Consider the following 14,065-nt stretch of genomic DNA (forward strand, 5'->3'; position numbering starts at 1 on the left):
CAAACACCTGGCCCATCTAGGAGTGGCACTGCAGTGTCAGACAGGATGGCAGATTTAAAAAATAGTCCCCAAACAGCACATGATGCAAAGAAAAAAAGAGGTGCAATGAGGTAGCTGTGTGACTAAGCTAAGCGACCCAAGTGGCCGACACAAACACCTGGCCCATCTAGTAGTGGCACTGCAGTTTTCTAGCGAGAGGATGAGTGCTTCCATCCTCATGTGAATCTGAACCACTAGCCATGAACATAGGCCAAGGCCTTAGCCGTTCCTTGCCACTCCGTGTCGTAAATGGCATATTGGCAAGTTTATGCTTCTCATCAGACGCTTTTAATTTTAATTTTTGAGTCACTTGACTGAACTTTTGTTTTTTGGATTTTACATGCTCTCTACTATGACATTGGGCATCGGCCTTGGCAGATGACGTTGATGGCATTTCATCGTCTCGGCCATGACTAGTGGCAGCAGCTTCAGCACGAGGTGGAAGTGGATCTTGATCTTTCCCTATTTTAACCTCCACATTTTTGTTCTCCATTTTTTAATGTGTGTAATTATATGTCAGTATCAGTAGCAATGGCCTACTACTATATATACTGCGCACAACTGAAATACACCACAGGTATGGATGGATAGAATACTTGACGACACAGAGGTAGGTAGAGCAGTGGCCTTCCGTACCGTACTGCTATATATACTGGTGGTCACTGTCAGCAAACTGCAAAACTAAAATGCACCACAGGTATAGAATCTAGATGGATAGTATACTTGACGACACAGAGGTAGGTAGAGCAGTGGCCTTCCGTACCGTACTGCTATATATACTGGTGGTCACTGTCAGCAAACTGCAAAACTAAAATGCACCACAGGTATAGAATCTAGATGGATAGTATACTTGACGACACAGAGGTAGGTAGAGCAGTGGCCTTCCGTACCGTACTGCTATATATACTGGTGGTCACTGTCAGCAAACTGCAAAACTAAAATGCACCACAGGTATAGAATCTAGATGGATAGTATACTTGACGACACAGAGGTAGGTAGAGCAGTGGCCTTCCGTACCGTACTGCTATATATACTGGTGGTCACTGTCAGCAAACTGCAAAACTAAAATGCTCCACAGGTATAGAATCTAGATGGATAGTATACTTGACGACACAGAGGTAGGTAGAGCAGTGGCCTTCCGTACCGTACTTCTATATATACTGGTGGTCACTGTCAGCAAACTGCAAAACTAAAATGCACCACAGGTATAGAATCTAGATTAGGGTTGGGCAAAATACGGCCCGCGAGCTGATCCTGCCCGGCCCGCTACCTCCCATCAGTGTGCAATGACAAGCGGCCCAACTGGCTGAGCTGCTTGTCATTGCACTGCATTACCTCCCAGCCGTGGGCGCCGCTGATGAAGCTTGGTCACGTCGGTACCGCTGGCCGGATTTCCTGTGACATTAGACTCTGTTGGGGATGGAGCCAAAGGTACTCAGCGTGGATGCGTGCGGCGGCGGACAATTTGAATACATACAGCAGCACAGGCATGTCCGCTTTTGCTTCCGGCTGCCAGCGCCTGTCAGCATGAAAAGCATCTCCCCCCTTCCTGCCGGAGCCGCACTGTCCTGCCTGTTACTGCAGGCTGCCGCTGTCAGCACCAGTAACATTTATCACAGGCAGCAGCAGCAGCATGAATAGCGGCTCCCCACTCTCTGCCTCAGCACTGTCCTGCTTGTTGCTGCCGGTGCCTATCACACTTACAGGCAGCAGCAGCGCCGGAACCATGAAGAGATCTGCAGCCGAAATTTAATTAATATGCGCAGCCCGCCCAGGAAGGGGAGTCCCAAGCTCCGCCTGCCTGTGGGCTGCAACGCGTAGAATTCCAGGTGTGACATGCAGCTGCCTCTACCTGAAGATGAGAGGAGGCACTACTAGTACATCAAATATCTGGTAAGGGACAGTCTGGGTGGGGAAAGCTCTCCATAGCTTATAGTCTTTATATAAATGTTTAATCCACACTTGGCTTTAGGGTACTTTATTTATTCTAATAAAGCTATTTTTTTAGGCCCCTGCCCTCACTATTTCACTGTAACTGCCCCTTAAGTGTGCCATCACCCTCCCCGTAGCTTGCCCCTAAACGTCCCTACCCTCACCCTCCCTGTAACTCCCCCCTCAGCATCCCTACCCCCCGTGCGGCCCTCGAGTATTCGCTGAAAAGTGTTAAGTGGCCCCCCAGCTGAAATAATTGCCCACCCCTGATCTAGATGGATAGTATACTTGACGACACAGAGGTAGGTAGAGCAGTGGCCTTCCGTACCGTACTGCTATATATACTGGTGGTCACTGTCAGCAAACTGCAAAACTAAAATGCACCACAGGTATAGAATCTAGATGGATAGTATACTTGACGACACAGAGGTAGGTAGAGCAGTGGCCTTCCGTACCGTACTGCTATATATACTGGTGGTCACTGTCAGCAAACTGCAAAACTAAAATGCACCAGAGGTATAGAATCTAGATGGATAGTATACTTGACGACACAGAGGTAGATAGAGCAGTGGCCTAACGTACCGTACTGCTATATATGCTGGTGGTCACTGTCAGCAAAACTCTGCACTGTACTCCTCCTATATAATACTGCTGGTCCCCAGTCCCCACAATAAAGCAGTGTGAGCACAGATATATGCAGCACAGTGAGCACAGATATGGAGTGTTTTTTAGGCAGACAACGTATACTGGTGGTCACTGGTCAGCAAAACTCTGCACTGTACTCATCCTATATAATATACTGGTGGTCCCCAGTCCCCACAATAAAGCAGTGTGAGCACAGATATATGCAGCACACTGAGCACAAATATGGAGTATTTTTCAGGCAGACAACGTATACTGGTGGTCACTGTCAGCAAAACTCTGCACTGTACTCCACCTATATAATACTGCTGGTCCCCAGTCCCCACAATAAAGCAGTGTGAGCACAGATATATGCAGCACACTGAGCACAGATATGGAGTGTTTTTCAGGTAGACAACGTATACTGGTGGTCACTGTCAGCAAAACTCTGCACTGTAGTCCTCCTATATAATATACTGGTGGTCCCCAGTCCCCACAATTAAGCAGTGTGAGCACAGATATATGCAGCACACTGAGCACAGATATGGAGTGTTTTTCAGGCAGACAACGTATACTAGTGGTCACTGTCAGCAAAACTCTGCACTGTACTCCACCTATATAATACAGCTGCTCCCCAGTCCCCACAATTAAGCAGTGTGAGCACAGATATATGCAGCACACTGAGCACAGATATGGAGTGTTTTTCAGGCAGACAACGTATACTGGTGGTCACTGTCAGCAAAACTCTGCATTGTACTCCTCCTATATAATTTACTGGTGGTCCCCAGTCCCCACAATAAAGCAGTGTGAGCACAGATATATGCAGCACACTGAGCACAGATATGTAGTGTTTTTCAGGCAGACAACGTATACTGGTGGTCACCATACCTCCCAACTTTGAACTTGGACCAAGCGGGACACACTCGCGCTCCCGAAAAGGGGGTGTGGCCTAGGAAAGGGGGCGTGGCTTCGCGGGAGACCCGCTATCGCGAGCCACGCCCCAGTTTTTGTCACTAAGGGGGCATGTTCAGCGCTCTGTGAGCCGCTGGCATACCCCCTCTTCCTCGGACTCCAGTGAATAGACGCTGTGCGCATGCGCACAGCGTCTATTCACCGCTGCTCTGCTAAGCAGGGCAGCGACAGACAGAGACTCCCAACTGCCTCCCCTACCGCGGGACACTGTGGCCCGCGGGTGGGACAGCGGGAGAGTCCCTAAAAAACGGGACTGTCCCGCGAAAATCGGGACAGTTGGGAGGTATGGGTCACTGTCAGCAAAACTCTGCACTGTACTCCTCCTATATAATACAGCTGCTCCCCAGTCCCCACAATTAAGCAGTGTGAGCACAGATATATGCAGCACACTGAGCACAGATATGGAGTGTTTTTCAGGCAGACAACGTATACTGGTGGTCACTGTCAGCAAAACTCTGCACTGTACTCCTCCTACAGATGTAGCCACCTTTATCTTGAGTGGCCGCGGCGGTTGTCCCGTTCGACCATACGCAGCGTACTGTGGCGTAGCGAGGCGCGCCTAGCCACAGAGAGGCTATCTAATCGCACGGAGACAGACATTTGACGTTTGGCGTTACCTTTACGTGTAATACCTGCGATCAGCCACCAGATGTCGCTTTTTACAATCACCACTGCGCATGCGTGTGGTCTCCCGTAAAATACAATACTGACATACATAATAAGGACTACTTTACTAAGGCGTCTCATTACGCTGCATACAGCAAATACTGTACTCATTACGCTGCATTATTTAATACAGTACTGTACAGTATATACAGTACGACACCGACGCAAATACAGTAGTACAGCATACAGTATATGATCCATCTACAATACTTTATGAATACTGTATGTGAGCGTGCAAGTCCCGCAGACAAAACACAGTACTGTAAAACCAGTAGTGTACACTGTCGCAAATGGATGTGTGTTACAAGTTCACTATTGCCTCTCAAGATTAGGAATTTTCTACAGTGTTATCGTCCTAATCCCGTAGCCATTACAGCATAATCAAAACCAACGGATTTATACATTTGTCTGCGGCGAAGTGGTGAAGTGTTTCGCTTTCTATACTCAGAGTCCAGGGTTCGATTCCTTAAGTACTGTACGAATGCATGTTACTGTAGTTTTTTTCAGACACTTTATTATTTTTTTTATTCACATACTGCAAACCAGGGCATACAGTAGCTGCATGAGCGGTTCTATGCGATCGAGTCCGGTGTACCATAATGTGCAGGTTCTATGCAGGTTAAGGTACTATGCTCCGTACACAGTACACATACAATTCTGTAGCTGGGCAGACTGAATAGAAATGGCTACCACCTATGACTCCTTGCCCCACAGAGGCCCTAGGCTACGGAGCAAGTAATAGTCCAGATTGTACAGACTATGGGGCAATGCTGAATGAGCGTCACAATCCCCTAGCTAAAATACACAGTATGCATATTATGGTACACCGGACTCGATGACATACTGTAGCACACTGGCAAAATGGCCGCCGCCCCTGAACCCTTGTGCAGGTTATGGGGCAATGCTGAAGGAGCGTCACAATCCCCTAGCCAAAATACACAGGGGAGGGATAAGCTACTGTAGGATTGCATACAGTATTACGGTACACCGGACTCAATCGCATAGCACACTGTCAAAACGACCACTACCCATGAACCCCCACCTCCTGAACCCCCACCTCGTGGCAGGCAGCAGTTGGGTATGGAATGAGAAATGGCATAAGCTGTGCAGGCTACGGGGCGATGCTGAAGGAGCGTCACAATCCCCTAGCCAAAATACACAGAGATACTGTAAGCGAGGTCTATGCACATTACAGTACTGTACGTTACACCGGGCTCGGTCGCATAGCAAACTGACAAAACACAAGTTTTACAGTACATACAGTAAAGCAGGCCAAAGCTGCAGGAGAGTTTCTACTGTAAAGGTTCTATGCACCGTACGGTAATGTACACATACCTGTACAATTCTATAGCAGGGCAGACTCAATTGAAATGGCTACCGCCTGTGACTCCTACAGTAGCTCCTAGGAGGCACTCAGCTATGGAGCAAATAACAGCACAGATTTTGCAGGCTACGGGGCAATGCTGAAGGAGCGTCACAATCCCCTAGCTACAATACACAGGGGTGATAGAGATAATCGAGTGGCTGGAGGGGGGTCCCCTTGATTTAAGGGGCCCCCACTCCTCCAGGGTACTCCGGCCAGGTGTGACTAGTTGGGTATTTAATTCCATGGCCGCAGGGACCTGTATAAAAGTCTCCCCCGGCTGTGCATTATCTGTCCAGCTAGTGGAGCCCAGTGCTGATTCAAAAAATATGGGGAACCCCTACGCTTTTTTTGTCCCCCTTATTTTTTGCACCAGGACCAGGCGCAGAGCCCGGTGCTGGTTCTAAAAAGATGGGGGATCCCGTGTCCATTTTTTCCGTATTCCTTCCGGAATTCGACTGCAATTGCATATACAGTACTGTACCCCTTAATGTCACTGCTTACAGTATACAGTATTTAGACATGAGCTTGTGTACAGTATCTGTCATGAGGTGCTTTTTTCACTGACACTATAACTTTTTTCTATTGTGATATACTGTACAGAGGCGGCAAACTAGCCAAACGGGAATAATCAGCTTCTGCAGAATAAAATGAGATGCTACAGTACATGCCTATATTCTGTGAGTGACTGCGGCTCTATGAAATTAAATCAGAAAATTTAAATATGAAATGCATTACTAATGTGTGGCATTACTGTACTGTATGTGTATAAGGTGTACTACAATATTTTCTGGTGTAACATAAGGAAAGGGCACTACTGCATGGTCTAATGCAGTGGTTCTCAAACTTGGTCCTCAGGACCCCACACAGTGCATGTTTTGCAGGTAAACCAGCAAGTGCACAGATGTATTCATTACTAACTGACACATTTTAGAAGGTCCATACAGTAGGTGGAGCTAATTTTTTCACTTGTGATTCTGTGAGACCTGCAAAACCTGCACTGTGTGGGGTCCTGAGGACTGAGTTTGAGAACCTGTGGTCTAATGTAAATAAAGATGAATGTGGTGGGGTGTAATGTGAATAAGGGGCATTACTGTTAGGAGTAATGTGGTACTATGATATGATGTCATGAGAATAAGAGACACCACTGCATGATATAATGTGAATAAAGTTGCAGTACTGTGTTGTGTCATTTCATCTTCGGGTATTATTGTGTTACCATGCCCCTTCCCAGCAAGAACATACTGTACACTGTTTTGGGCTGGCACTAAATGTGCACATTGTTCTTATTTAGATTATAGGGGGTAGGAGCGCCAAAATGGGTGATGGTGCTGGGAAAGGGGTGCAGGGTTAGAGGCGGAACTACGTAGCATCTGTGCAAGAGGGCATCAGCCAAAATCTAGCCTAGGGCATCATGTTGGTCAGGTTTGGCTCTGATAATACTGTATACTGTACTCTTACTGTACTTTGCATTCAATACAGATACTGTTTGCACACAGGTTTTACATGAATCATTGGCAATGCTGCAGGAGTGTCTCATTAGGCAATCTAAAATATACCACGACTATGGGTGGGGATACAGTAGGGAAGTTCTGTCACCATAAGCTGTCTGCTGTGTATAGCATATTTCCATCTGAGATGCATTTGTGTGTTTGTAATAAGAAAAAAACATTTTACTGTACATTTAGTGGATACAGTATTTCTCCCCCATAATGACGTATCATACTGTACAGGTACCCTCATGTACTGTACCGTACCATACTGTAAAATTGAATATTTATTGGAAAAACATCAATATTAATGTAAAAATAAAGTATTACAACATCCGATTCCATGTACTGCACTGATCAAAATGTACAGTACTCTTATTCAGGACTTATAAAACTGAAAATAACTGTTCATACAGTACACATCAATAACATTACTACTGTATAATATTCTACATTAGTTTATGCAATAATCAGACAAAGGCAATTTTATCATTTTTTTTAATAATGCACCAATTTAAAATTTTAAACAGAAAATACAGAACTACATATTTGTGGCTTGACCATTTCTTTCAACTACAACAGGTAATACTTTATACAGGTGATTTATATAATTATTACAATGTTCAGGTGTGAGTACTTCTAGCCAAAATGTCTTTATCCCATCCACCAGTTGCTGTTTTGTTGTTGGCTTTGCAACACTCCTAACGTACCTCTTCAATTGAGCCCACACTAATTCGATTGGGTTCATGTCTGGTGATCTAATTAAAAAAAAAAAAAAAGCGTATAGAAAAAATTAATTACAGTACATTACAGTAAATAGAGAAAATTAAACATACAATATTGTACTGTTTATTAAACAAAAATTTTTTTTACAGTACTAGAGTGCTATCCAAAATTTTACTTGTACACTGTTGAAAGAATACTCACTCTGGTGGTGTGCGTTCCCAATTCATACCTTTCTCTTCCATAAATTTGGCTGAGGCGGAGTGTTTAGGATCATTGTCTTGGAATATCCTATGGTGAGTTGGGTAATATTTATTCACAAATGGCACCATACATTTCTCTACTATTGTTTCTTGGAAATATTTCTTATCCATGATTCCTACAGAAATCAAAAAATGTTGTTCATTAATAAGCAACTCCTTTTATTGTGCAGTTACACGTACTCTACAGTACAACATGTATTTTTACAGAACACAGGCACAGAATAAAGTATAGTACTGTACTGTACCTTCGAAAAATAATAGGGGACCAGCTCCTAATCGTGATATGCCTCCCCATACATGGATTTTCAATGGATGCTTTGGGCGTGGTTTTAAAGAGATATGGTTACGTTTCCTGAATGACATTCTGGAGAACCGCTCAAGGGCAACAGACGATTCATCTGTGAAAATGACATCATCAAATGTTTCACCACTCTCAATCCATCGCCGTGCCTGTTCCACTCTCTTTTCTTTATTCACATCTCTTATCATTGGAGATATCCTGTGAAGAGCCAAAAATAATGAAATCAGATACAGTTATGAAATTACAGATTTACAGATTACTGTATATACAGTAGACTGTATGTGCAGTATACTGTATTATATACCTACTGTATACATTAAACTGTACATACAGTACATTAAGTTACATACAGAGTAATATATATATACATACTGTACATACACACAAACACACACACACAGTATACAGTATGTAATCATCACAATAAGCCGGCAATGCTTCATTGCTGTCTCTGAGTGCCTATACAGTAGGTATCTCTTTTGGGATAGAATACTGTATATACAGTATATACACACACACATACTGTATATAGTATAAAGTACACACTCTGTATAATGATTTATGGCATTATTATATCACGTATCAAGGGATTATTAACAGTGCATTTACTGTATGGTTTATACTGCTTTCAGTATTTTACCTTGTTGCGCCAAAGGTCCATCCCATTTTCCGTCGCATCCTTCTGATGCTGGTGGCCGATATGTCCAGGTCATACTTGGAATGGAGAATTCGTTTTATTTGCAGAGCAGTACGCTCATCATCCTCACGAGTTAGTTCATCCACAATTTGTTGCACTCTCCTACAGTACAATACAGTATGAAAAATATGAATTCATGAACAGCACAATCACAGTTACAATTGATGAAGTTTTTATTTTATTTCAAAAAAATTGTTTATGGTATAAAGCAAGTCATTTAAACATTACAGTAGTGTACAGTACGTACCATGTGCATTTTGTAGGAAATACAAATCTGGGCGTTGTTCTCTCGAATGCATGATAGCGCACCGTTTCTAAAGTGACTATAATGCCACTTTCCTTGAGCCATGCATGGATCTCTTTGATGGTTTTATTTTCTTTTTTCATGTTGGCGATTATCTTGCTCATCGTTTTGTTGATAGTTACTGGCATGTTGTCCAACTATAATTCCTGTATGGAGAGAAAACATTTGTGAATACTGTAGTCTAAAATTTACACATCTGAAAATGCATAAGAGTTTTATGATAGAAGTTAATACTGTACATGTTTACTATCCAGTACCTGATGTTCAAATTTAAGTATTGTATACTGTACAGTACTGAAAATACAACTTCAGTGTTATGGACTGCAATTAGTTTCCTGTATGAAACAGATACAGTACAGTAAATAACCCTCCTTGGAAGTGCATGGGCCCTGTGAGACTTACAGTAGTGTACAGCATAAGGGTCGACTGACATGATGTACAAGCATTACATACAGTACATGTCAGTACTGTATGTAAATTCTTCAATTATTGCCTAACAACAATGCTGCTTACTGTATATTAAATACTGTAGGCCTAGAAATGTGCATCTCAATATAGTAGTTAAAAACACAGGGGCCTATGTGGATAAGCGAGTTCTATGCACACAAAAAATGGCCACCGACCGTGAACCCCCAGCACGTGGCAGCGCTCGGATATGTAGTGAGATACAGTATGGCATACATTTCACAGTTCAGGGGGCAATGCTGAAGGAGCGTCACAATCCCCTAGCTCAATTACATTGGGATAAGCGAGGTCTATGCACATTACGGTATACCGAGCTGGATCGCTTAGCAACCTGACAAAATGGCCGCCGACCGTGAACTCCCAGCACGTGGCAGCGCTCGGATATGTAGTGAGATACAATATGGCATACATTTCACAGTTCAGGGGGCAATGCTGAAGGAGCGTCACAATCCCCTAGCTCAATTACATTGGGATAAGCGAGGTCTACTGTATGCACATTACGGTATACCGAGCTGGATCGCTTAGCAACCTGACAAAATGGCCGCCGACCGTGAACTCCCAGCACGTGGCAGCGCTCGGATATGTAGTGAGATACAATATGGCATACATTTCACAGTTCAGGGGGCAATGCTGAAGGAGCGTCACAATCCCCTAGCTCAATGGTCTATGCACATTACGGTATACCGAGCTGGATCGCTTAGCAACCTGACAACATGGCCGCCGACCGTGAACTCCCAGCACGTGGCAGCGCTCGGATATGTAGTGAGAGATGGTATACATTTTAAAATACACCGGGATAAGTTGTACAGGCCATGGAGCAATGCACAGGGACATTCATCATTTACGTACAGTATATAAATAATTGTAAACCGTAAATGAAAGAATTACCGGTCAAATACTGTATGACGAAACTGTGTCAATGAGCTGGAACAGTATGGCCTGTGAAGAAGTTATCGAAGGCAGAAACGGAGAGCAAATTATCAGGAGATTTCTGAAAGGTCGGAGAAGATCCACACAGCAAGTCTGCCTACGAGGAAACAGCTTTGCAAAGTGGGTAGCGGGGCGGTGACTGAGACGCTCTTTTATTCACTTACAGTACCGTACTGTAGGTTGCATTTAGCGTAAAGAATCGCTCCTGCAGATGTACTTTGATTTATGTGAAACCTGTGTGCATCCTTCCATTGGATGTACTGTATTGGAGAGAAAAAAAAAAATGTTAAAGTGAATGTCACGGGAACACATTAAAAATAAGGTTGGCACTTCCTTCCCATTGGTGTTGGTTTACAGTATGCCGTAGTGTACTCGGACGCTCATGTAATTGCATTTCAAAGGCACAGTATTTTCCATCGTCTCCCCCCTACCCCCATCGCCCTTCCCCCCTGGGGGCCTGCACAGGGAAGGAAATTCAGGTCCTGTGCAATGCACAAACGCTGAAGATCTACAGTACTGTTTTGCTTAGTTGGTAGCGCCAGAATACACTCATTTCATTCACGCTGTTTGGGTGCATTTAGCGTAAAGAATCGCTCCTGCAGATGTACTTTGATTTATGTGAAACCTGTGTGCATCCTTCCATTGACTGTCTTACAATGGAAATAAAATAATACAGTGCATTATTACAGAAAAAAAAAAAAAAAAAAAAAAGAAAGAAAGCACATCATGTCTCGAACCCTGGACCCCCAGTGAGGGAGGTGGGAGCCTTCACCCCTAGCCCACGACGCCTCATGAGAGATTTCTAATTTCATGTGTGAAAGTACTGCAAACAGCGCCCGGCCCTCGCCCCATTGCTGTTGGTTTATGCCTTAGAGGACTCGGACGCTCGCATTTGTAAAGCACGGTGTTTTCCTCCGCCTCCTGCTAGCCTGTTGCCCTTCCCCCATGGGAGCCTGCACAGATCATGCAGTAGACAGGGAGGGAATGCAGGTCATGTGCAATACACAAACGCCCACTGTAGTACTATTTTGCTCACTTACAGTACCGTACTGTAGGTTGCATTTAGCGTAAAGAATCGCTCCTGCAGATGTACTTTGATTTATGTGAAACCTGTGTGCATCCTTCCATTGGATGTACTGTATTGGAGAGAAAAAAAAAAATGTTAAAGTGAATGTCACGGGAACACATTAAAAATAAGGTTGGCACTTCCTTCCCATTGGTGTTGGTTTACAGTATGCCGTAGTGTACTCGGACGCTCATGTAATTGCATTTCAAAGGCACAGTATTTTCCATCGTCTCCCCCCTACCCCCATCGCCCTTCCCCCCTGGGGGCCTGCACAGGGAAGGAAATTCAGGTCCTGTGCAATGCACAAACGCTGAAGATCTACAGTACTGTTTTGCTTAGTTGGTAGCGCCAGAATACACTCATTTCATTCACGCTGTTTGGGTGCATTTAGCGTAAAGAATCGCTCCTGCAGATGTACTTTGATTTATGTGAAACCTGTGTGCATCCTTCCATTGACTGTCTTACAATGGAAATAAAATAATACAGTGCATTATTACAGAAAAAAAAAAAAAAAAAAAAAGAAAGAAAGCACATCATGTCTCGAACCCTGGACCCCCAGTGAGGGAGGTGGGAGCCTTCACCCCTAGCCCACGACGCCTCATGAGAGATTTCTAATTTCATGTGTGAAAGTACTGCAAACAGCGCCCGGCCCTCGCCCCATTGCTGTTGGTTTATGCCTTAGAGGACTCGGACGCTCGCATTTGTAAAGCACGGTGTTTTCCTCCGCCTCCTGCTAGCCTGTTGCCCTTCCCCCATGGGAGCCTGCACAGATCATGCAGTAGACAGGGAGGGAATGCAGGTCATGTGCAATACACAAACGCCCACTGTAGTACTATTTTGCTCACTTACAGTACCGTACTGTACAGTAGGTTGCATTTAGCGTAAAGAATCGCTCCTGCAGATGTACTTTGATTTATGTGAAACCTGTGTGCATCCTTCCATTGGATGTACTGTATTGGAGAGAAAAAAAAAAATGTTAAAGTGAATGTCACGGGAACACATTAAAAATAAGGTTGGCACTTCCTTCCCATTGGTGTTGGTTTACAGTATGCCGTAGTGTACTCGGACGCTCATGTAATTGCATTTCAAAGGCACAGTATTTTCCATCGTCTCCCCCCTACCCCCATCGCCCTTCCCCCCTGGGGGCCTGCACAGGGAAGGAAATTCAGGTCCTGTGCAATGCACAAACGCTGAAGATCTACAGTACTGTTTTGCTTAGTTGGTAGCGCCAGAATACACTCATTTCATTCACGCTGTTTGGGTGCATTTAGCGTAAAGAATCGCTCCTGCAGATGTACTTTGATTTATGTGAAACCTGTGTGCATCCTTCCATTGACTGTCTTACAATGGAAATAAAATAATACAGTGCATTATTACAGAAAAAAAAAAAAAAAAAAAAAAGAAAGAAAGCACATCATGTCTCGAACCCTGGACCCCCAGTGAGGGAGGTGGGAGCCTTCACCCCTAGCCCACGACGCCTCATGAGAGATTTCTAATTTCATGTGTGAAAGTACTGCAAACAGCGCCCGGCCCTCGCCCCATTGCTGTTGGTTTATGCCTTAGAGGACTCGGACGCTCGCATTTGTAAAGCACGGTGTTTTCCTCCGCCTCCTGCTAGCCTGTTGCCCTTCCCCCATGGGAGCCTGCACAGATCATGCAGTAGACAGGGAGGGAATGCAGGTCATGTGCAATACACAAACGCCCACTGTAGTACTATTTTGCTCACTTACAGTACCGTACTGTAGGTTGCATTTAGCGTAAAGAATCGCTCCTGCAGATGTACTTTGATTTATGTGAAACCTGTGTGCATCCTTCCATTGGATGTACTGTATTGGAGAGAAAAAAAAAAATGTTAAAGTGAATGTCACGGGAACACATTAAAAATAAGGTTGGCACTTCCTTCCCATTGGTGTTGGTTTACAGTATGCCGTAGTGTACTCGGACGCTCATGTAATTGCATTTCAAAGGCACAGTATTTTCCATCGTCTCCCCCCTACCCCCATCGCCCTTCCCCCCTGGGGGCCTGCACAGGGAAGGAAATTCAGGTCCTGTGCAATGCACAAACGCTGAAGATCTACAGTACTGTTTTGCTTAGTTGGTAGCGCCAGAATACACTCATTTCATTCACGCTGTTTGGGTGCATTTAGCGTAAAGAATCGCTCCTGCAGATGTACTTTGATTTATGTGAAACCTGTGTGCATCCTTCCATTGACTGTCTTACAATGGAAATAAA

The sequence above is a fragment of the Pseudophryne corroboree genome, chromosome 2 (assembly GCF_028390025.1).
Source record: "Pseudophryne corroboree isolate aPseCor3 chromosome 2, aPseCor3.hap2, whole genome shotgun sequence".
In the NCBI taxonomy this organism is placed as follows: Eukaryota; Metazoa; Chordata; class Amphibia; order Anura; family Myobatrachidae; genus Pseudophryne; species Pseudophryne corroboree.